We start from the raw sequence: 22216 nt of genomic DNA, 5'->3' as shown, positions 1-22216 counted from the left end.
AAGGCAGATGTTTGACTGAGCCACCCAGGTGCCCCATATAATGTTTTATATTTGGCTCTAAACATTATCTTTTAAGGAAGTTAAGGAAAGAAAAAATATATGGTGCTTATTTTTAATCACATATTTATAACTTCTGGAGCTCTCCAATCCTTGTGGTTCCATGTTTTTCCTTCAGACTAAATAATTTACTTTATCATTTTTTGTAGTTTGTATTGAATGGCAAAAACTTCTCTCATTTTATAACTCCCCCTAAAAATCTTTTCACTTTCTTTTTAGAATGATAGTTTTGATAGTCAATTCTAGTTGACTTTTTTTTTCTTTAGCACTTTGAATAAGTATTTCTCATGTCTTCTGGATTTCAGTTTCTGAGAAGTCAGTTTTTGCTTCATATACTTTGAAGTTCTACTATTATGCGCGTAAAAGTTAGGATTGTTATGTCCTCTTGAAGAATTAATTCTTTTATTGTTATGAAATGATCTTTATGCCTGGTACTATTCTTTGCTCTGAAATCTACTTTGTTTTATATTAAAATATCATTCCAATTTTCTTTTGATTACTGTTAGCATATCTCTTTCCATCCTTTTACTTTTAACCGATCTGTGTCCTTATATTTATAAAGTGGGATTCTTTATTGTGGGATTTCAATATTGTGATATATTGATGTCAGTTTTTAATAGCTTTTATGCACCTTCAGTCAGGCTATGTTGGTCTAAATCAGTCTTGATGATGACATCTTCAGGCATCATCAACACCCACAATGAATCCCTCTTAACCAAATGATTTTTTATGAGGAAAAAGTAATAAACCAATTTTATTTCTCAAAAACTTTTCAGCTTTATAAAATGACTAATTTTAGTTCCTATGAAATTATTAAACATTTCTCTATAAAAACCATTTAATATTGTGGTCTTGTTCCTTCAATTTAATCATTAGTTTCTTTTAACAATAATATAATAATTATGAAAGATAGGAAGGTGAGCACACACTAATTTCTTATGACACTAGCAGCATGGTGATTATAGAAATGGCAAATGAAGCTCTTATGATGCAGGAAGTCCATTACTAGGATGTAGTAGGATATAGTTCATAAAGGCATTTATTTCAACTGCACCTGTTAGTCAAAATGCTTCTATCAGCATTCAAGCATATGTTTTTCCAAGGTTATGTTTAGGCCATTTAAGTGTTCTCTAAGGGAGGGCTTAAATTACAAATGCCTAAGCTGATTTTGAAGAACAGACTCACACAAATAAATTCAGTGTAAGTTGGTTTGAGCTTTACGCCAAAAAGACATGATTAATAGTTTGGTGGATTGGTAAGAGAATACTTTAAGATTATCAGTGATTTAGGCAATGATCAAGCACCAAAATTGAACATAGATGAGTAAGAATCATAAGGCAAATTTAGTAAGTGAATGTAAATTTAGAATGAAATAATATTTCTATTGGATCTTTCCTTCCAAAGAGAGATTAAGGAGGGAAATAAGAAGAGGTAAAAAAGGTGGATATGACAAGAAGAATTCTAGCCCTGCAGAGAAGGGTGGTGTGAACTAGTGGAGAGGGAGTTGGTTGGAAGAGTTAGGGTAGCTGGATTTGAGTACTCTCGTCTCTGCCTCCTACCACTGTGTGGTCCTAGTATGTTGCATAACTTGTCTGACACCTAGTTTCCATATCCACAGAGGAGAAGATTATAGTAAATAAGTCCTAAAGACCCTCTAGTTTTGATCCAGTGACTGATTTTCCTAATTATTGGGAACACAAATCAGAACTGTTGTCATTGAGGATAAAGGAACATATCTAGTTCTTTAGTCTGTGGGGAAAAAAAAATTAAGCTTTTCCTACATATGAGGCAAGAAAAACTATGAGGATCATTTCAAACATATCTTTGAGTCAGATTGATTAGCCTACTCCATCTACATGCTAGCAACTGGACAGTATGGTCTTATATTACCTGGTACACTTGTAAATTACTGTTGCAAAATTCCTTGAAGACATTTTGCTATTGACCTTGTGGAAACAGCCCCAACCTTAGTTAATAGTTTCTGAGTAAATTATTGCTGGGCATTATGTTAAAAGTCCATATTTAATTAAGAATATTTGTAAGAAGAATGTTTTAAAAATAATAGTTTTCACCACATTAAGAAAAGGATAAAAATCATATGATCAATAGATGCAAAAAAAAAAAAAAAAAAAGTTTGACAAATATTCAACATCCAAAAACTTTCAATAAAGCAGGTATAGAGGGAACATAGCTCAACAAAATATAGGCCATTTATGATAAGCCCATAGCAAACATCATATTCAATGGTGAAAAACTGAAAACTTTTCATCTAGGATTAGGAACAAGACAAAAATATCCACTCTCACCACTTATATTCAACATAGTACTGGAAGCCCTAGCCAGAGCAGTTAAGCAAGAAAAACAAATCAAAACAAAGCAGCATTCACCTTGGAAAGGAAGAAGCAAAGCTGTCACTATTTGCAAATGACATATATATAGAGAACCCTGAAGACTCCATCAAAAAGCTGTTAGAACAAATAAATTCAGTAAAGTTGAAGGATACAAAATCAATACGCAAAGATCTGTTTCATCTCTATATATTAATAAGAAACTATAGAAAAATTAAGAAAATTCCATTTACAGTTACATCAAAATGAATAAAATACATAGGGATAAATTTAACCAGAGGTAAAAACCAGTATATTGAAAATATTATAAAACATTAATGAAAGAAATTGAAGAAGATACAAATAAATGGAAAAATATTCTGTGCTCATGGGTTGAGAGAATCGATAATTGTTAAAATGTCCATTCTACCCAAAGCAGTCTATAGAGTAAACACAATTCCTGTCAAAATACCAATGGCATTCTCCAGAAACCTAGAATAAATAATCCTAAGATCTGTATGGAAGCACAAAAGACCCCAGATAGCCAAAGCAATCTTGAGAAAGAAAAACAAAACTGGAGGCATCTCCCTGATTTCAAACTATACTACAAAGCTTATAATAATCAAAATGGTATGGTGCTGGCATAAAAACAGACACATAGATCAGTGGAACAGAAAAGAGAGCCCAGAAATAAACTGACACATATATGGTAAATTAATTTACAACAAAGGAGCCAAGGGAGAAAAATAGTCCCTTCAATAAATGGTCTTGGGAAAACTGGACAGGCACATGCAGAAGAATGAAACTAGACTCTTATCTTACCCATATACAAAAAGTAACTCAAAATGGATTAAAGACTTGAACATAAGACCTGAAACCACAAAACTCTTAGAAGAAAACATAAGGAAGCACCTGGGTGGCTTAATGATTTTAAGCATCTGTCTTTGGTTCAGGTCATGATCCCAGGGTTCTGGGATCGAGCCCCACGTTGTTGGGCTCCATGCTCAGCAGGGAGTCTGCTACTCCCTCTCCCTCTGCTGTTCTCCCTGCTTGTGCTTGTTTTCTCTCTCTCTCTTTCTCTATCAAATAAATAAAATCTTAAAAAAAAAGAAGTAAAAAACATAGGCACTAAGTTCCTTGACATAGGTCTTGGTGATGAGCTTTTTAAATCTGACCCCAAAAGTAAAAATAATCAAGTGGGACTACATCAAACTAAAAATCTTATGCACAATAAAGTAAATCATCAACAAGATGAAAAGGCAGCCTACTAAATGGGAGGAAATATTTGCAAGTCATATATGTGATAAGGAGCTGATATCCAAAATATATAGAAAACTACACAACTCAATAGCAAAACAAACAAATAGTCCAGTTAAAAAATGGACAAAACATCTGAATGGACATTTTTTCCAAAGAAGAGATACAGATGGCCAACAGACACATGAAAAGATGCTCGATATCACTTATCATCAGATAAATGCAAGTTAAAACCACAATGACATATCACCATACACCTGTCAGAGTGTCAATTATTCAAAAGACAAGAAATAACAAGTGTTGGTGAGGATGTGGAGAAGAGAGAAGCCTTGTTCTGTGTTGGTGGGGATGTGGTTCCTCAATAATTTAAAAATAGAAACCCCGTATGATCCAGCAATTCCTCTTCTGAGTATTTATCCAAAGAAAACAAAAACACTAACTCAAAAAGATATGCACCCCCATGTTCATTATAAAATTATTTACAATAGCTAAGACATGGAAACAACTTAAGTGTCCATCGATGGATGAATGGATAAAGAAATTGTGGTGTATATCCAATGGAATATCATTCAAGCCATAAAAAATGAAATATTGCCATTTGCAACAACATGGGTGGACCTTGAGGGCATTATGTTAAGTGCAGTAAGTCACAGAGAAAGATAAACACTGTATGATCTCTTTTATATGTGAAATCTAATGAACAAACAACTACAAAACAAACAAGCTCACAGATACAGAAAATAGATTGGTGGTGTCCAGAAGTAGCAGATGATGGGTGGGAAAAATAGGTGAAGGGAATTTAAAGGATAAAGAAGATTCTGCAGGATGCTGTGGAGCTTCAAAATAAAAATAAAAAAAATGAAAAAGGATAAAGCAGAAGGAGAAAAAAAACTTGAAGTATGATTAATCCAGAGACTATGAGGTCCTGGAAAATTAATTTATGGAACTAAAGCTCATGGTAGGTTGAGATCTACTGAAGTAGTAGTAAGTACTGATGCAGTATAATGACAGTTTTTTCAGAACACTGTTGACATACATTCCTATGATCTGACTCAGATGATCCTTCCATCAGGAAATACATATAGCATATTTTATTCTGGCCTAACAAATGTTATCAACAGATTTGTGTACTCTTTGAGCGGTTTCCCCAAGATCATTTTTATCAGAGCATTTTTTGCATGATTAGTGATCTCACTTGACAATTGTTTTCCATGATATTGCATTGTGTTGTCAGTTACTTGGAGAGGCTCCAATTTTTCTTCTTGTGTTTAATACCATTTGTGGCTGTGAGACCTGAGTCTACCAAAACTTCTTGAGCAGTTTTATTGACATGTATGCACCATCGTTATCAGTAATTAGGAAAACAAAGGTAAAAAAAAAAAACACAATTTTCCTTTGTTAGTGAATCTGAAGTATGCTAAAACTAATGTAAGCTTTGTATGAAAAGAGGGTTTTTTTTCCTTCTTTAATCAAAATGGCAAGATGTAACTTTATTAACTAAAAGAGTATTTATTGAGAATCCACCATATGGGCCAAGCATTGTTCTAGGAACAGAGAATACAGCAGTGAGCCATTTCAGATAAGGGTTCAGCTCTCTTAAAGTATACACAATAGTGTAGTTTCTATCATTTGTTAAAATACAAAAAAATAATAATATAGTCTCAAATAGTAATAAGTGCAAAGAGTAGCTAATCACTAAATAGGAGCATTGGCACTTTCAGATAAAAGCAATTAGGGAAAGATTCTTTGAGGAGGTGACTGAGCTGAAATGAAACCTAAGCAAAAAGAAGTGTGCTAAGGCAAGGCCAGAGGTAAAGACTTGCAAGCAGAGGATATAGCAGGCGTAAAGACTTGGAAGCAGGGGAGAGCCTGAGGTGTGAGAGAAGGTCAGGATAGCTACAGCATAGTGAGCAAATGCAGAGCATAGATCTCTGAAACTATAAAATAGAGATTAGAACACTTGCCTCACAAAGTTGTTAAAAGAACGGGAGCATACCTACCGTGTGCCAATTCTATGCTGTGAACTGCAAATATATTCTCTTGGCCAGGGCATGAAAAAGACCTGATATGTCCAGTATATGATTTTTATAATTACGTTATTTTACTCTTGAGTAAGTGAACAGTTTACAGTTACACTTTGCAAAATATTTTCACGTGTCTTACGCAATATATTTCTTAAAGTTTTTGAAGTGATGTATAATGTTCCTGGCCAGAATTTTATGTATCTGGTCATTTGCCAGTGAATGTACCATTGTCTCTTTATGGCTGATCCTGAATTATAAGGTAATTATTGTTGAGACTGATTGTAAAAACGACGTCAGCTGCTCAGAATCTGAGAGTACCCTTGTCAATGAAAGTTGCTACTTAGGAATATTCTTCCTTGAAAATTTAAAATGATAATGCGTAAGTATTTGAAGGATTGCAGTGTATCTTAAGTCTATAGTCAAACAGAGTTATATTCTGGGCAATGTATCCTAAGTCTATAGTGAAATAGAGTTATATCCTGAGAGTTCATATCATTGTAGAGCATGTTATTTTAACACATTTAGAGTTGCATTATATCAACCTAGAATTGTAATAGCCTAGAGGCAGAAGGTACTTTAGAGATTACCTAGTCTATTAATTTTACTTTTCACAAACTATACTCCAAAGAAGATTTCACTAGATATTAACAAGCATTACACACACACACACACACACACACACACACAAGTTAAAAAGAAGGGTTTTATTTTTATTTTTATTTTTTTTAAAGATTTTATTTATTTATTTGTAAGAGACAGAGAGAGAGAGAGAGAGAGAGAGAGGCAGGCTCCCCGCTGAGCAGGGAGCCCGATGCGGGACTCGATCCCAGGACCCTGGGATCATGACCTGAGCCGAAGGCAGACGCTTAACCATCTGAGCCACCCAGGCACCCAAAAGAAGGGTTTTAAAAGTTTTGTGGCTTTCTTTTCCTATAGGACTTCTCAGAGTTTTCATATGCTAATACACATTGTGCATTCCCAGATCAAGAATATGATTTATAGTATTTCTCAAACTTATTTAACTAATTACCTTATCCTCACTCCCAACCCATGGAACATTTTTAAATATCTCATTTTACTGGCATTTCATGGAACACAATTTGAGAAAAGGTATGTTCTCTTTCTGTACAATGCAGGGATCTCCCTGTAAGCATCCTTTACATGTGACTGTTCAACTTTGGTATGATAATTCTAGTAAAGGAGATCTTCCAACCCAACATGTCCAGATCTTCCCTTGTAACTAGTACCCACTTCTTTAGTTCAGTTTTTTTTTTTATAGGCATAATAATAACTGACATTTTCGAGCACTTATTATTGCTAGAAACTTATGGAAACACTTTATATGTGTTAGTTCATTGAATGACAAACCTCTGAGGTAAGGTACTACTGTTGTCCTCATTTACAGATAAGGAATCAAGTACGTGGAATTTAAATATCTTGCCTAAGGACATAGGTAGTGAATAGGAGGGCTAAGATTCAAACAGAGGCACTCTGGCTCCAGAGCCCAAGTTCTTAAACCACTATTGTGGAAAAAATCTAGTCTCATCTAGAGCCTTTTGAGCATTAGCAATGCAATTCAATGCAATTCATACCCCTCAAGTCCATGTTGCTTGTATGACTTTTCTCTCAGTTTTACATACTAGGTCTAGCACTTCTCTACATGACAGCTTTATCATCTCTTCTCGAAGTCTCTATTTCAAGTAAATCATCCCCAGTTCTTTCAACCCTTCTTCAAAATGATATACTTTCCCAATCTGCCCCCAGTCCAGTGTTCCAGTTTGACACATTTTCTCTTAAAATTCTCTGATATTTTTTTTTAATTAAAAAAAAAAAAATGATAGAATGTAAGGAATCTGAGCCAGACACAGATGCTTGCCCACTGCTTCATTAACTTGTATTGACAGAGCTCAGATTTCCTCTCTTGTAAAACTGGAACTCTGATACGTATTTTACATATTGGCTGTGAGGATTAAATGGGATGATGTGTATTTAGGGCATATTTATTGGGTCTGGCGCAGGGTAGGCAGTGCAATAAATGTTGATTCTTTCTTTTTTTCCTTTGGTGATGCCAATCTGGGTCATACATGGGGGCTCCTGGCCAGGTTTTAGTTTTACTCTGCATCTACCCATCATCCTTTCCAGTTCAGTGTCTTTCCTGAAAGATGAATGTATTTCCTGATCTTTTGCTCAGAAATTCCTTCACTTGGTAATGACCTTTCTTTTCTCTTGTCCCCAAAACATGGAGGACCCAATTGCTGGCTGTGTGTAGGCTGAATAATGACCCGCTAAAGATGTCCACATCCTAATCTTCAGAACCTGTGAAAATATTACTTTATGTGACTAAGGGACTAGGCATGTCATTAAATTTAGGATCTTGAGATGGAGAGATTATCTGAATGGGTCAGTATAATTTAGAGGGTCCTCAAAAGAGGAAGACAGTAAAGTTAGATTTCAAGAGAGGATGTATGGAGGAAAGCAGAACTCAAAAATTAGGGTGAAGGAAGAGGTCATGAACCAACCAATGTAGGCAGCTTCTAGAAGCTGAAAAAGGCCAGGAAACTAGTTTTCCCTAAAGCCTCCAGAAGGAATGTAGCCCTATGGACACATTTTAGACTTCTGACCTTCAGAGGTGTAAGGTAATAAAGTCTGTTAATCCAATCAGCTTGTAGTAATTTTTTACAGCAACAATAGCAAACTTGCACACTGTATGACTATAGGGCGATTAACTCTTTTAAGGCTCAGTTTCTTGTCAGGATTGTAGGGAAGTTTGAGTATAATGCACAGAAAAGCTCTCTACAAAGTTCCTAGTACATAATAAACACTTAGTAAGTGATAAGAGCAGTAACAGAGGAAATAGTGGAAGTGTTAATACTTTTGCTGTTAATTGGACCCATATGTAAGCCCAGCATCAACAAAATTTGAGACCAGCAGTCTTTATGTAGCATTATTATAGCTTCTGGCTTCACTCATTTAAAATATCAGTCATATGTTATCTCTTTGCTTAAAACACTCTTAATAGCTTTTACCATATCAAAGTAATATTTAAGACATAGCATGGTTTATAAGGCCCTGCAATATCTGGCCTCTGTCTGTATCTATAGGCACATGTCAGTCCTCTCTGCTCCAACCACTCTCAACTTCCTTATCTCAGGGGCTTTCATTTAATATTTCTTCTTCTTAGACTATAGGACCACCTCCTTCTGATCACTGAGGTCAGCCCAAATATCTTGTCTTCAGAAATGCCTTCTTGGATTGCACCAGCTTGTGTTTCCCAGCGGCTACGCACTCTTTCTCATATTCCCATTTCTTTGACTTCATCACACTTCTCTTTATCTCAAATTGCAACATATCTGCCTGTGTTTACCTGTTTACTATCCACCTGCCCTGCTTTATTCATGATGCAAGCTCTGTGAATGCAGGAAATTGTCTTTCTTGTTCACTACTGTAGGTCCCTATACTTTGCTAGAAACCTGGGGTATCCAAAAATAAATAAAGCATTAGTAATAGCTAGCTTCTAGTTCTTGTGATGGTTCTATTCTACTGAATAACAGATTTCTGCATGGTAGTCATTTCCCTGTACATGGCTTGAGAGAAACTCTCCTGCCTGTTGATGGTTGAGATCTCTCAACATCAACTGAAAATCCTAATGTGGCTTTATATAATCTCCAAGTCCTGGCTCTTCACTCTGGTTTATCTTTAATTTATTAAGCCCTGTATCTTAAGGGCTAAAATTACAGCTACCATGTTCTTGGCAATATGTCTTACTCCAAGCTTCCTGTTGACGGTTTACAAGTAAAATGTCTGTTCATTTCAGATAACCTAAACCAGTTGTGTTGTTTAAAAACTGGGGGGAGTAGTTGCCCTACAGTTTAGAATAGTCATCTTATCACCTCTATATTCAGGTATTATTATAGCATTTCACATGTAGTGTAAGAATCTCATGACAATATACTTCCAAATTCTTGCTTTGACTTTTTTTGCTTTTATTGTCATACATTTTACTTCAACTTATTTTATAAGCCCCACAGTAGAATATTAATATTATTCCTTTAAAGAGTTAATTATTTTTGTTGCAATTAAAAATAAGAAAAACAATTTTTATTTACCTTTGTTCCTTTTTCAGGGATCTTTATTTCTTTGTGTACACCCAAATTCTGACCTAATATTTACTCTCTGCCTGAAAGAACATCCTTTAATATTTCTTTTAGTGCAAGTCTCCTGGCAATGAAATATCTCTAAGATTTTGTTTTAATGAAGATTCATTTTTGCTTTCATTTTTTGAAAGATGTTTTCACGAGGTTTAGGATTCTGGGTTGATAGTGTTTTTCTTCCAACAACTTAAAGATGTCACTCTGTTGTCTTTCGCTTTGCATTGTTGCTGGCAAGTAGTCTGCTTTATTTCTTATCTTTGTTTTTTGTTTGTAATGTGTCCTTTTTTTTCTTGTCTGCCTTCAAGATTTTCTCTTTATGGTTCACTGCAGTTTGGCTATCATATGTGATGTATCTTGTGTTTTGTTTTATTTTTATTTTGTTCTGTTTTTAATTTAGTCCTTCTTGCAGTTCTCTTAAGTTTCTTGGATTTGTGCTTGGGTGTATTTCATAATTAAAAAAAATAATTTGACCTTTGTCTCTTCAAATATTTCTTCTGTTCTGTTCTTGCTCATCTTTTCGATAACTCCAGTTATACATATATTAGACCACTTGATATCATCCAACAGTGTGATTCTCTGTTCTATATTTTTTCACTTCTTTTCATTCTTTTTGCTTCAGTGAGAATAATCTATATTCTTCCATCTTCAGGTTCAATGATTCTTAAGTCATGTCAAGTCTACTGATGAGCCTGTCATGATAGGTCTCATCTCTTTTCTAAAAGTCCTCATCTGCTTATGCATGATGTCTGCCTTCTCCACTTGAGCTTTTAACATATTAATCAGTTATTTTGCAGTCCTAATGTGATGGTTTGAACATCTGGGCCATCTCTGAGAGTGGTTCCATTTATGGGTTTTATTATCTCTTGATGATAGTTTTCTTTTTCTTCCTTACTTGTTTTTATTATAATTTTTACTTGAATATAAAACATCAAGTATAAAACAGTTGAAATTGATATAAATGTTATTTATACCCAGAAATGGGCAGATGTGTTCTTGTATCAGGTCAGTGGTGTAGGGGATTAGGTCAATCCACTTAGTGGTTGTGATGGACTTGGTGTTTTATTTTGTTCAGGCTGCTGTAACAGAAATGCCATAAAAATGGGGAGGGGGAGGTTATAAATAACAGAAATTTATTTGTCACAGTTTCGGAGGCTGGAAAGTCCACGATCAAAGTGCTAGCAGATTTGGTATTGAGAGCCCACCTCCTGGTTCATTGTCAGTGTTTTTTTATTGTGTCCTCACATGGGAGAAGGGGCAAAAGATCACTCTGGGGTCTCTTTTATAGGTGCACTAATCCTATTCAGGAGGGCTCTGCCCTTGTGATCTAATCAACTCCCAAAGGCTCTACCTCCAAACACTATCACATCAAGGATTAGGATTTCAACATAGGAATTTGGGGAGGAAACAATCAGTCCATAGCCCTTGGGTTTTCTCTCTCTCTCTCTCTCTCTCTCCCTTTTTTTCCCCTCTAGTGAATGGCGGGCTGCCATTCCTTGTGCGTAGAGTGAGGGTTGTGCCGCCAGGGGGCATTCTGAGGGTTTGTATTCCACTCTCATCTGGCAGCCATTTCTGCACCCTTGCATGGGGTTTTTCTCCATGCTGTGGCCCCTCACCCAGTGTAGACTGCCATTGTTTGTCACTCACTGGGGGAATGGTAATAGGTTTCTGTTGTCCTGATCCTAGATGGCCCTGTGCACCTGGATTTTGGGTTTGGACTTTCTCAGTATTCCTGCTTCTACTTCTCATGGCAGTCAAATGCTGCCTTATTTCTGTATTTAATCTTGGGCAAACATTTTCTGTCCTTTCCTAAGTGTTAACAGATCACCTCTGCTTGATACTGAAACACTATCCTTGGGACTGGTTGCTTTTCTGCTCCTCCCAAAAGCATAGGTATTTTTTTCTACTTTAGCCTTGGCCATAATAGGTCCTTTTCTGTCCCTTAAAGACAATTGGTTCTGTTCCACCTTCTTGAATGGTTTCAAGGCTTAAAGTGAGAGAGGGGGCCAGTCATCTGCTAATCACCTCCAGGTCTGATATGCAATTGCTTTGCTCCATTTTTTTCTCATGAACATCCAGTGGAGGTTCATGAAAAAACAAAAACAAAAACAAAAACATAAAAATAAAACAAAACAGAAATTTGCTAGTGAGTACAACAAGAAACCAACAATGCCTGGAGTTCTCAGATCTTCCAGACAAACACATTAACCCATACTGTCCAACTCTTTGTGAAAACTGTACCTGATTTCCTCTAATCTCACATAGGTTTAATGACTACTCTTGACTCCCACAGTTTCTCACAAGTGAAGCAGTCCACATGTTCTGTTTGTCTTTGGAGAAGCTTGTCCATCTTTGGAGTTCTGCCAACTTGGTTGCCCTGCCTATTAGCTCTTTGATTGGTCAACTAAAATTATGATTTTGTAGTTTCTACCTTATCATTGTTAAGGATTGAATAACACTTTTTTTCCAGCTTTCTGCATACTAAGCAGGAGGCGAACCCATTGAATTTTAAGGCTGGTTCTACCATCATGGAAATCAATCTCCCTTATTCATGGCGCTGGCTTCTTTTCCTTAGAGGCTTTCTCTATATCTTACCTGCCCCATGTCAGTTACTTTCACAGTTGAAAAGAGAGGGGGCTCATTGATCAATTCACAAGATTATAGTTTCCATTTGCAGGATGCCTTCAGCTTGCAGCTGGCAGGATAAAGACAGTTCGGTGTTTAGACTGTTGCAACTTGCTTCTTCTTCAGACTCCCTTTGCTGATTCATTATTCAGGTGTTCAGAGTCAGTGGTTTTTCATAATCACATCATCGCAAGTTTAACAGAGCAAAATATTTTTTTCTGTTAAAAGAAAAAACTATACATTAAATGAAGACGGATATGATTCTCAGTAAAGAAAACAGGTGCTTTATAATTGAATGCAATAATTTCAAGGGTGAGTTTTTTTTAAAAGATTGGTCATGATTATATGATTTTTTTTTTTAAGATTTTATTTATTTGACAGAGAGAGACACAGCAAGAGAGGGGACACAAGCAGGGGGAGTGGGAGAGGGAGAAGCAGGCTTCCCGCTGAGCAGGGAGCCCAATGTGGGACTCAATTCCAGGACCCCGGGATCATGACCTGAGCCAAAGGCAGATGCTTACTGACTGAGCCACCCAGGTGCCCCATGTTTATATGATTTTTAAAAGCATTTTTTAAAGTAGTAATTTTAGACCAGGAATTGGTGTCCAGTAGTGAGAGCCAAATTTAGGAAAAATGTAAACCAGGAGGTTGGGTCTATTTGGGTCAGAGCCACTATAAGTTTAGAGGTAACAGGTAAAAATAAATCCAATGTCTCAGAAGGGATAGATTTTAAATAATTTAAAAGCATTAACCAGAGAAACTGGCTTTCTTTGACTACGAAGGAATTAAAATTAAGGCCAAGACCGCAAATGAATACTGCTTTTATTGCAAAAGTACACAGATATAAACTCATCCCTTGAGGGGTGTTCCCCAACTGTATGAAGGGATTGTATGGAACAAAGGAGTCTTAATAATAATGAGCAATAATCGGCTCTTACAGCTGACCTTTCCCATAAAATCCCCTAAGGACTTAATGCACTTTGAATATTATACCAATCTGAAATAGTAAAGAGGATTGTTAGGCACAGAAAGTATTTCGGATATTGGTAGTCCCCATAAACTGTGACAGAGAGAATTTTTAAAGGCTATCGAGCAATTACAAAGCAAAGTATTGCCTTCAAGTATTGGGTAGGTAACATAAATGAGCACAGCTGGCCTGCTGTAAGATAATAGGAAGTGGTGAGGTTTGAGTCCCCTGTGTAAAAATTTTCAAATATAAATTATAAAAATTGTTTTGCCAAATTAAATAAGCCTATAGGCTATATAGGTCCCCCTTCCTCACCATGCACTCCACAATGACATTTTACCAGTAAAGTAACCCAAATGGTCACTTTCATAACTTGAATCTATATATTTTACTATTATTTTATATATTTTACTCTTATATGACATATTTACTTGCCAGCTAGAAATTGAGTGTAAATGCTAAGATTTCCCTAGATATCTTTTGCAGCTAAGAGTATAGTGATACCCAAAAATCTCCTTTGGATTTAATAAATTATCAAAGCCCTACCTAGGTAGTACTCCTCAAATCAGAACAGCATTCATCATCTAAAGAGGTTTATCTGGCTCACATTGGATCTATGAATGAGGCAACAAGGTCCTTTCTGCAAGGCTCAATCAGAGAGTCACGAAGAAGGATAAGTGAAGCAAAGGTAAGTCTTTTCTCTCTTGTTGTTCTTTGGAAAACATTGGCCCAAGAGGACATGTTTTATCTTACAAGTGTGGTTGTTTAACTTGGTATAGAATCATGGGGAATATGACTTGCTTACTGATTTGGCAGAGCACAGGACACATTTCTATCTATAGGAAGAAAAGCAGCTAAAATGAAGTAAAATAAGGTGTAGAGAAAAAAATGTCTAGAAATAGACAAACCGGGTCAATTCTATGGCCAGAAGGAATAGAATGTTTTTTGCAGTCTTTTGGGAGACTAAACACAGTTCCTGGGTTTGGGTAGGTGTGTGAGACTGAAAGCTGTGTTTCATAGAATCCCATTCCAATGGATGCACCGAAAGAAGGTGGCATACTTGCCTCATTTGCTGTGATCAGTATCTGAGAAGGCAAAACTCAGAGGCTGCTTTTATTATTTATAGAGTAAACCCAAGATTATTTTCTGGGACTTGAGCTGCATGAATTCCAATAGTTTAGAAATAAGTAATTAAGAGTTGTATAGTGGGAAATCCTTACAGATGTTCTGATATTTTTCTTAACTGAAATCCGTGGGTATGCAGGATTACATAATTGATGGATCACTCTGATTTAGTCCCTTGGGGTCTGAGTTGATTTTTACAGCCATAAAAGTTGATTCTATTATTTGATATGGCTGAGTTTTAAAGCTTCTTATTATTTGTGCTCCTTTTGAAACCCTCCTCCAACTTCTTAAGGAACTCTATACTGACTTAATTTGATTTTAACATAATGTAGTTAAATATGTTCAAACATAAAACAGACCCCCCCACACACATAATAGCTCTTCTACAAATATAAAATCCAAGTAAATGTACTGGTTCAATATATTAAAAAATGATGAACATAATAACATTTAAACAAAAGTTTAAGATAAATGATATTGCTTTGCTGACGTGACATTTCTGGTTGAAACATGAAGAGTACTGATTACATCATAGTCCAGCATCTAACACTACTGTAACCTGTGTTGACTCAATTTCCCACAGCTTTTTCTACCCCAAACTAAAATTTATGCTAGAGCACTTCACAGAGCCCTCAGCATCTGTTCACACTCTGTAGTCTGAGAATGGCTGGCACATGGGCTATGGTGCTTGCTCAGTGCTTTACACTAATTGTGACACATTTTCAAAGACCCCATGTAAATAAATGAAGAAGGAAAAAGTAAAACAAATATAGATTGCACTTTTAGAGCTTGTTTGGAGGTTCTAGCAGGGGAGCGCAGCTACTCGTATACCCTTGACCGAAGAACGGTCCTCCTCTATCGGGGAAGGTCGTCCTCTTCGACCGAGCGCGCAGCTTCGGGAGGGACGCACATGGAGCGGTGAGGGAGGAAGGGGACACCCGCCTAGCCAGCCAGATCAGCCGAATCAACCCTGGCGATCAATGGGGTGACGGATGTCGCAGCCAGATCGCCCTCACATCCTAGATTGCACTTTTAGAAAAGCAAAATATTACAATCATAAAAAGTGCTTATGGAAACTTTTTTTTTTAAATATAGAATTTTCTCATGAGAGTTCGACTATTGAAATGATTGCCGGTCCTCCCTTCTATACTAGTTATCTTTTTTTCTTATAATCATTTTGCTAGTTCTTAGAGAATGGTCTCATGGGAAGCCGCTCTGAAGTGCTTTTTCAGTCACTCAGTTTATCTCCAGTGGGAGTTGCTGACAGCCATATTGGTGAAAGACCAATTCATCATGAGAGAGGAAAGCTGAGGTCAGTGGGTGGGTTCCAAGCCTGCATTGATTGCTCACTCTGAGGAAGACTATCCAGGGAAATCACTTGTAAATTTTGGAAGCTGGGAAGAATACACCTTGAGGTCTGCCTTAGTTTACCTTCTATTATTCTAGCTTTGGTTGATGTTGAAGCTAGTTGGGGATTAAAGACTATTCCTATTTTGTAATGCTTCCTAAGAATTGGATGAAGGATTATACACTTAACATTTTACTCTTTCATCCATTCAGTGGATTCTTTAGAAGGTAGCCCCACCCAAAGTTGACATTTGTGTTATGTGTTGTGACTATTAATCAGGAAGTTGAGGCCGATTCTGACTGATACCCACTTCTGTGGCTTTTGGCTAGATATACTGCCCAAGACAAAGTCTGGAGACCCCTTAGGCTTAATATTGTTACATTCTTTCTTAAATAATGTTAAAATGCCTTCCAGAATATAGAATATACTAGATTTTTTCCTTTGGTGTTGAAGGTATTTTCTTTTTGATAGTTTAATGGATATTTGATAAATAAGCAGAATGGTGATCTCTGCCCCTTAAAATCTGTACATGTTTTACCATCTGTCTAGAGTCAAAATTATGCAACTCACAAATTTTAGAATGAACTTAACCACAGACATTTCTCTTCTATAATATTCAATATCATCAAACAAATTTTCATGTGCTTCAGATTTTTCTTATTACCATTAAATTACCATCTACTTATCAAAATGTACTGTTACAGTACACTAGGAAGAAAATATATATGTTTCTTCAAATATAAAATTACTGGAAGTGAGAAAATGTTCTATCTATGCAGAATTTGGCACAGCAATTTTCCCAGAGATTCTCCTTGCCTTACATGTGACTTCTAAAAGGCTTTTTAAGAACATTCTCCTCTGACTAAATCCCTTTTAAGAGAAAAGCTGGCTATCTTTGAACAAACCCTAAAAAGTAGTCTTTCTTTCAAAATTTATTATCCCAGAATTAAAGAAAAATCTGTAACCCTTAAAGTCAAAGAGTTTCTTGGATAACAGGATTTTTTAATTTAATCTCTGTATGGACTGAAACAATGCACATACTTGACCTAAATTAAATATTGTTCCTGGAATGTCTGAAAATACTGCTATGCCACTGCTCCCTTTATCAACTAGGGTTAGCGTCATTGTTCTAAGTCACTCTTTGTTAGTAAGTACACACTAGATCTGGTAAGTTAAAGAGGGTGTGTACTTGTCAAATTATATAAGGATATGTTGTATCCTGGGGATAACCGTATTGCTGATTTAAATTGAATAAAAACACTTAAGATGCAAAAGAGGGACAATGATATAATACGTTTTTATTTATTTATCATACTCAGACTTAATCTCAAGTGAGACTTTCTTTAAAAATTGCATTAATGAGCAAGAACCATATGGCTTGAGATGGAGATATTGCAAGAGTGGCATAAATCCAGCTGTCCGTTTCCAGCACATAAGCATATTTTATTTGCTGTTTAATTATTTCTAGTAAAAGAATTTGCTTATGTGCTAAGTATACATAAAATATTTCATTTTCTTTTTATATGGTTAATAATGGATAGTCTATCATCATTATTATTTCACATTTACACAGCACCTTTCCTTTGGGTAATTCATATAATTTATAACCAAATCACAAGACCATTTATGTAAATATTTTGCATGCCTATTTAACAGTCTTATAGCTTGCCATGTGTTTACATTCATGGAGTCACAAATAATTTATAGGGGGTCAGTTGTAATGAAATGGATTTTATTGCTTTAATTTTCTGTTTATTCAATCTGTGGAACTGAAGAGTATAGGCATTGGGGGGACTAAATAATGGGGAAAATGTAACATGTCAACCTCAATTTTCTGCCAGTTGTGTGAAATATATCTGCTGGGGACAGGGACCAAAGGAAGAGAAACTTTTTTTTTTTTTAATATGCTCTGAGTAAATATAATGAATTAATGTAATACCGTTTTTACTTTTAAAGTCCCCAGACATTTCAAATGATCTTTTTAACTACCTTTTAAACCAAGGTATCAATAACATTTTGTTTTACTCTACACATGCAAAAATCCCTTATAGAGGGCCACTATTGTGTCAGATACTTTATTAGGTATTGGAATTTGTCCTTACATCAGAACAAGTGTTAGTTCAGAACTTACAAACTCTCAGTCCATACATGGAGTCTAATCCATCGTATATGTATAGTTTGGCTTGCAGAGTATTTTACAAACTTCTTTGAATTAAATGCAATGTTTAAAGGTTGGGATGTTGCACACAATAATCTGGATTTGAGGCTTACTTCAGAAAATCAGAATTGGCAATGCTAAATTTAGGTTTCTTCCTAGCAGTGGTTTGCTGGGGCCCAGTAGCCTGGCCCATTTTAGATGGGCACACCTACTTTAGTTCCCACCTCTTCTACCACTCCCTCACTGGAAGTAGTTAATAGAGCATAGCATCATGTTTGAGAGGAAGGAAGAGGAAAGAGCAGGAACCAAACCTTGATGAATCTTGTAGAACATGTGAAGGAGTTTGAACTTTATTTTGTTGACAATGGGAAGCCTTTGACAGACTATAAATAAGGAAGTGTTGTGATTTTATTTATGTTTTAGAAAAAACCGCTCTGATAATAACATGAAGGATGGATGGAGGGATTGAGACTGGAGGGAGAGAGATTAGATGAAGAGCCTATTGCAATAATCTGTGGAGGAATGACGGCAGTTTAAATAGAAAGCCAAATGGACAGGATTTTATATTAAACTGGATATGTTGAGTGAGAGACAGGATAGAGTCTAAGATGAATGCCATTTATCATGTATGTGTGTGAGACTAAGTGGATGTGCCTATAGCTGAGATTATAGGTATGCATACTATGAATTTAATCATGGGATATTAGTATTTTCCTATTTTATCTTTTATTTATAAAAATGTGAAATTGCCTAGAGAGACACTATGGATTCAATTAAACAAATAGTTATTGAAAATATTAAGTGCATTTTTTATCTTAGTAAGTGCCAATACGATGATAAATGCAAATAAAGCCCTGAGATATTTCTCCTTTCTAAGGTCCAAGACTGAAGATATATGATACGCAATAGATGGAAAGGATGTGGGGGACTCAAGTTGGTCTATGGAGCCTACAGGCCCAAATGCTAGGATAGAAGGTTGGAGTACAGTAGGGGATAGTTTTTACGGAATTTTCTGTGTAAGAACATAATAAAGAGATACTTAGGACAATGGGTTTTGTGGCAGTGATATCTCATATTTAGGTTTAAAATTTCCTTCTCTACTTTGTTTTCATTCCTCCATCTTATTATCAATCTACATATGCTTGAGAGACTAAAGCAGATGACTCACGTACAGGCATTGGAACCAAGGTGAGCTAAAGAGAGCAGTAGCTTCATTGAGAAGCAATTACAGAATGTCCAGAAGTGATGAGGGCCTGGGGGTTCCCCAGAGCAATGGTCTGAGAAGAGACATCTGATGAGGATGGCTTTGCAGAGAAAACAAACTTCCTCTTGAACAGGGTTCTGTTTGAATTATGGCTGATTTGGATATTGAAGAAAAGGATACCTCAGAAAACTAGATACTTGGGCTTGGAGATTTCAGAATCATCTTTCAAATTGTCTCTCCATTTTCATTAAACCTATCATCTTTCACATCCAGAAAACTTAAAATACCTAGCATACTTTTTGCAGTACTTTTCTGTTGATGCTTAACAAACTCCTTTAGGTTATACTTAATTGTATCTTCTCAAATCTTTGAATCACTTCTAGATTAAGGTATTGAGGGAAAGACATTTTACTCACCTCTTACCCTGCTTCAGTGTCAATACAAATACCAATGCTGGGGTTCAAATCTTGAATCAAAGTCTGCTTTTTACATTATGTATTACTTCTCAGTTGATTTGTTTTCCAAAACTCCCCAAATCTGCTTCTACCTTGTTTATGCCATGTGATCTCTAGCCATCTCCAGCTATCTCAACCACAGAAACCCTCACTCTCCTGAACATTGCCCCTCATTTTTCCACAACACCATCTATTCATTTCTACTTTGCTACTTTGCTCTTGCCTATCCTGATGCCTGTAATTCTCTTCCCTGATTAGTCGAGTCCTATACTCACTGAAAGCTCAATTCCCACATCTCTCTCACCTACTGAATGTTACATCCAATATTGGACCCTAGGGAGGAGAAATAGCTCAGTGCTCAGGCGATTTCACATTTTTTGTAAATAAAAAAGGATAGCATAGAAAAATGCTAATATATCAGGATTTAACTCATAGTATCCAAATCTATAATCTCAGGGATAGTACTAAAATTAATAGATCAGTATCCTTTTTTTTATTCTACACTCTCACAGGCTTGATTGAAGGAATTTAAATTATACCAGTGGATTTCACCATGGAATTACTATTTGGAGTAACAGAACTGAAACCATGAATTTAATTTTTGCCTTAATAGACTTCCTTATTCCACATTATCTTTCAACAATATTTTTAATTCATTTTGTTCAAATGACAATTGAATATAATAACTGTGAATTTCATTAAGATTCCTGTGTATTTCTCTTACTAGATACACATAATTTGTATGTACTTTTATCTAATGCCCCTTTACCTGGTATATCATCTTCAGCAAGTGTTTAATCGTAGACTATTTGTTTCTTACAAATCATGTTCATTTAAAGTTTCTCTGCCCAGTATCCTTCTACTTCTTTTTCCACCAGTCTTGGGTTATTCCTGTTGCTTCAAAATCTTCCCATTTTGAAGTCTTGACTTAATTCATTCTTTCTCTATCAAGCCCAAAGTGCTACCTCCCACTCCCATAGATTTCTCACTCAGTGATCCTATATCTCTATAGTATGAATCACACAATTCAATGCTGGCTGCATAGTGTTTTACATAGTTCTTTACTTGTTGTGTGAATATTCCTGTTTTATTTTTGCTTTCTTAAACATCGTAAGTACTTCTAAAACTTAGACTTGGTTTGTATCCCTCGCTTTCTCAATCTAAATGAAAAGAATGGGTGCAATACAATTCTTACTGGCTGATTATTAATATATTCTTAGACAATACAAATACAATTTACCATTGGTCAAAGTTGAAAATAAATAGGAAGGTAGTAATGCTTCTAGGAAACAGAAAAGGTGTCATCATTATAGTGCATTATATAAATTATAGCATTTATTCTGAAAGAAAAATAGTTGGTAATAGTGGTGCTACCCGGAAAAATTACCCATTTCCATTGTAAAAATTTCTATTATTTATCATATGTTTTTGTTATATAGTCACTAGTAGTTAATTTACCCTTTATTTATTAATGGTGAGCTTTCTTTTAACCCTTCTATTAATGTAAGTTATAGTATTCATTTCTGCAAATGACCTAACCATCTATTTGAATTACTGGCAAACTCCACCAATCTTGTCTTGTTTTGTTTACAAACCTGTTTTTTTTAAATTTTATTTTATTATGTTATGTTAATCACCATACATTACATCATTAGTTTTTGAGGTAGTGTTCCATGATTCACTGTTTGCGTATAACACCCAGTGCTCCATTCAATACATGCCCTTTTTAATAGCCATCACCAGGCTAACCCATCCTCCCACCTCCCCCCTCCTCTAAAACCCTCTACAAACCTGTTTTTAATCAATCTTCCAGATACTCAGTAGTCAAAAAGATTGTTACAGTTCTCAGTTTAAAAGGATTTATACTATTCAATGTCTAGGTGTAAAATGTCGAAGAAAAATTGAGTACAGGTTGGTGGAGGCAGTTCGATATTACTGTGTTTAAAAATAGATTACTTGAAATATAATATGAATATGACAACAGGAATCTGACATGAAAATCATAACATTAGCCAATTCTATAATGACACAGTAATTGGAAGACTATAGAGACAAGTTCAGGGCAGATCATTAATTCAGTGCAAACAATAAATTTCAATAATAATATAAACATAATATTTGAGAAACATCAAATGAAAGGATGCCATGGAGCACTAAAAATATAATTGCAAGGGCTGAAGAATTAAAACTCTGGTAATAAATGAGTATTATGGGGTGATGCATCCAACAGATCAGGGAAGAAGCAGATTTTTGAGGCTTTTTAAAATTAAATGCATCTAAGATACAAATATGAACACTTAATTAAGATAAAGTTTGACTCTATTATATACCATCAAACTATACCTCTGCCATTTGTAAAAACCTTAACATGTATAAAAAAGGTCAATGGCTTTTAGAAAAGAATCATAAGTACTGAACTAAAAATTGTCAACACAAGACAACATGCAACTCAAATATTCTTGACCCCAGTAGAAGATTCTCTGCCAGTTGCTATTGATATTTGGACCATCTGTAAAATAAG

Source organism: Phoca vitulina, unplaced genomic scaffold (genome assembly GCF_004348235.1).
Source record: "Phoca vitulina isolate PV1807 unplaced genomic scaffold, GSC_HSeal_1.0 scaffold1, whole genome shotgun sequence".
Taxonomy (NCBI): Eukaryota; Metazoa; Chordata; class Mammalia; order Carnivora; family Phocidae; genus Phoca; species Phoca vitulina.
The sequence above is the reverse complement of the archived record's forward strand: the minus strand, read 5'-3'. Positions refer to the sequence as shown.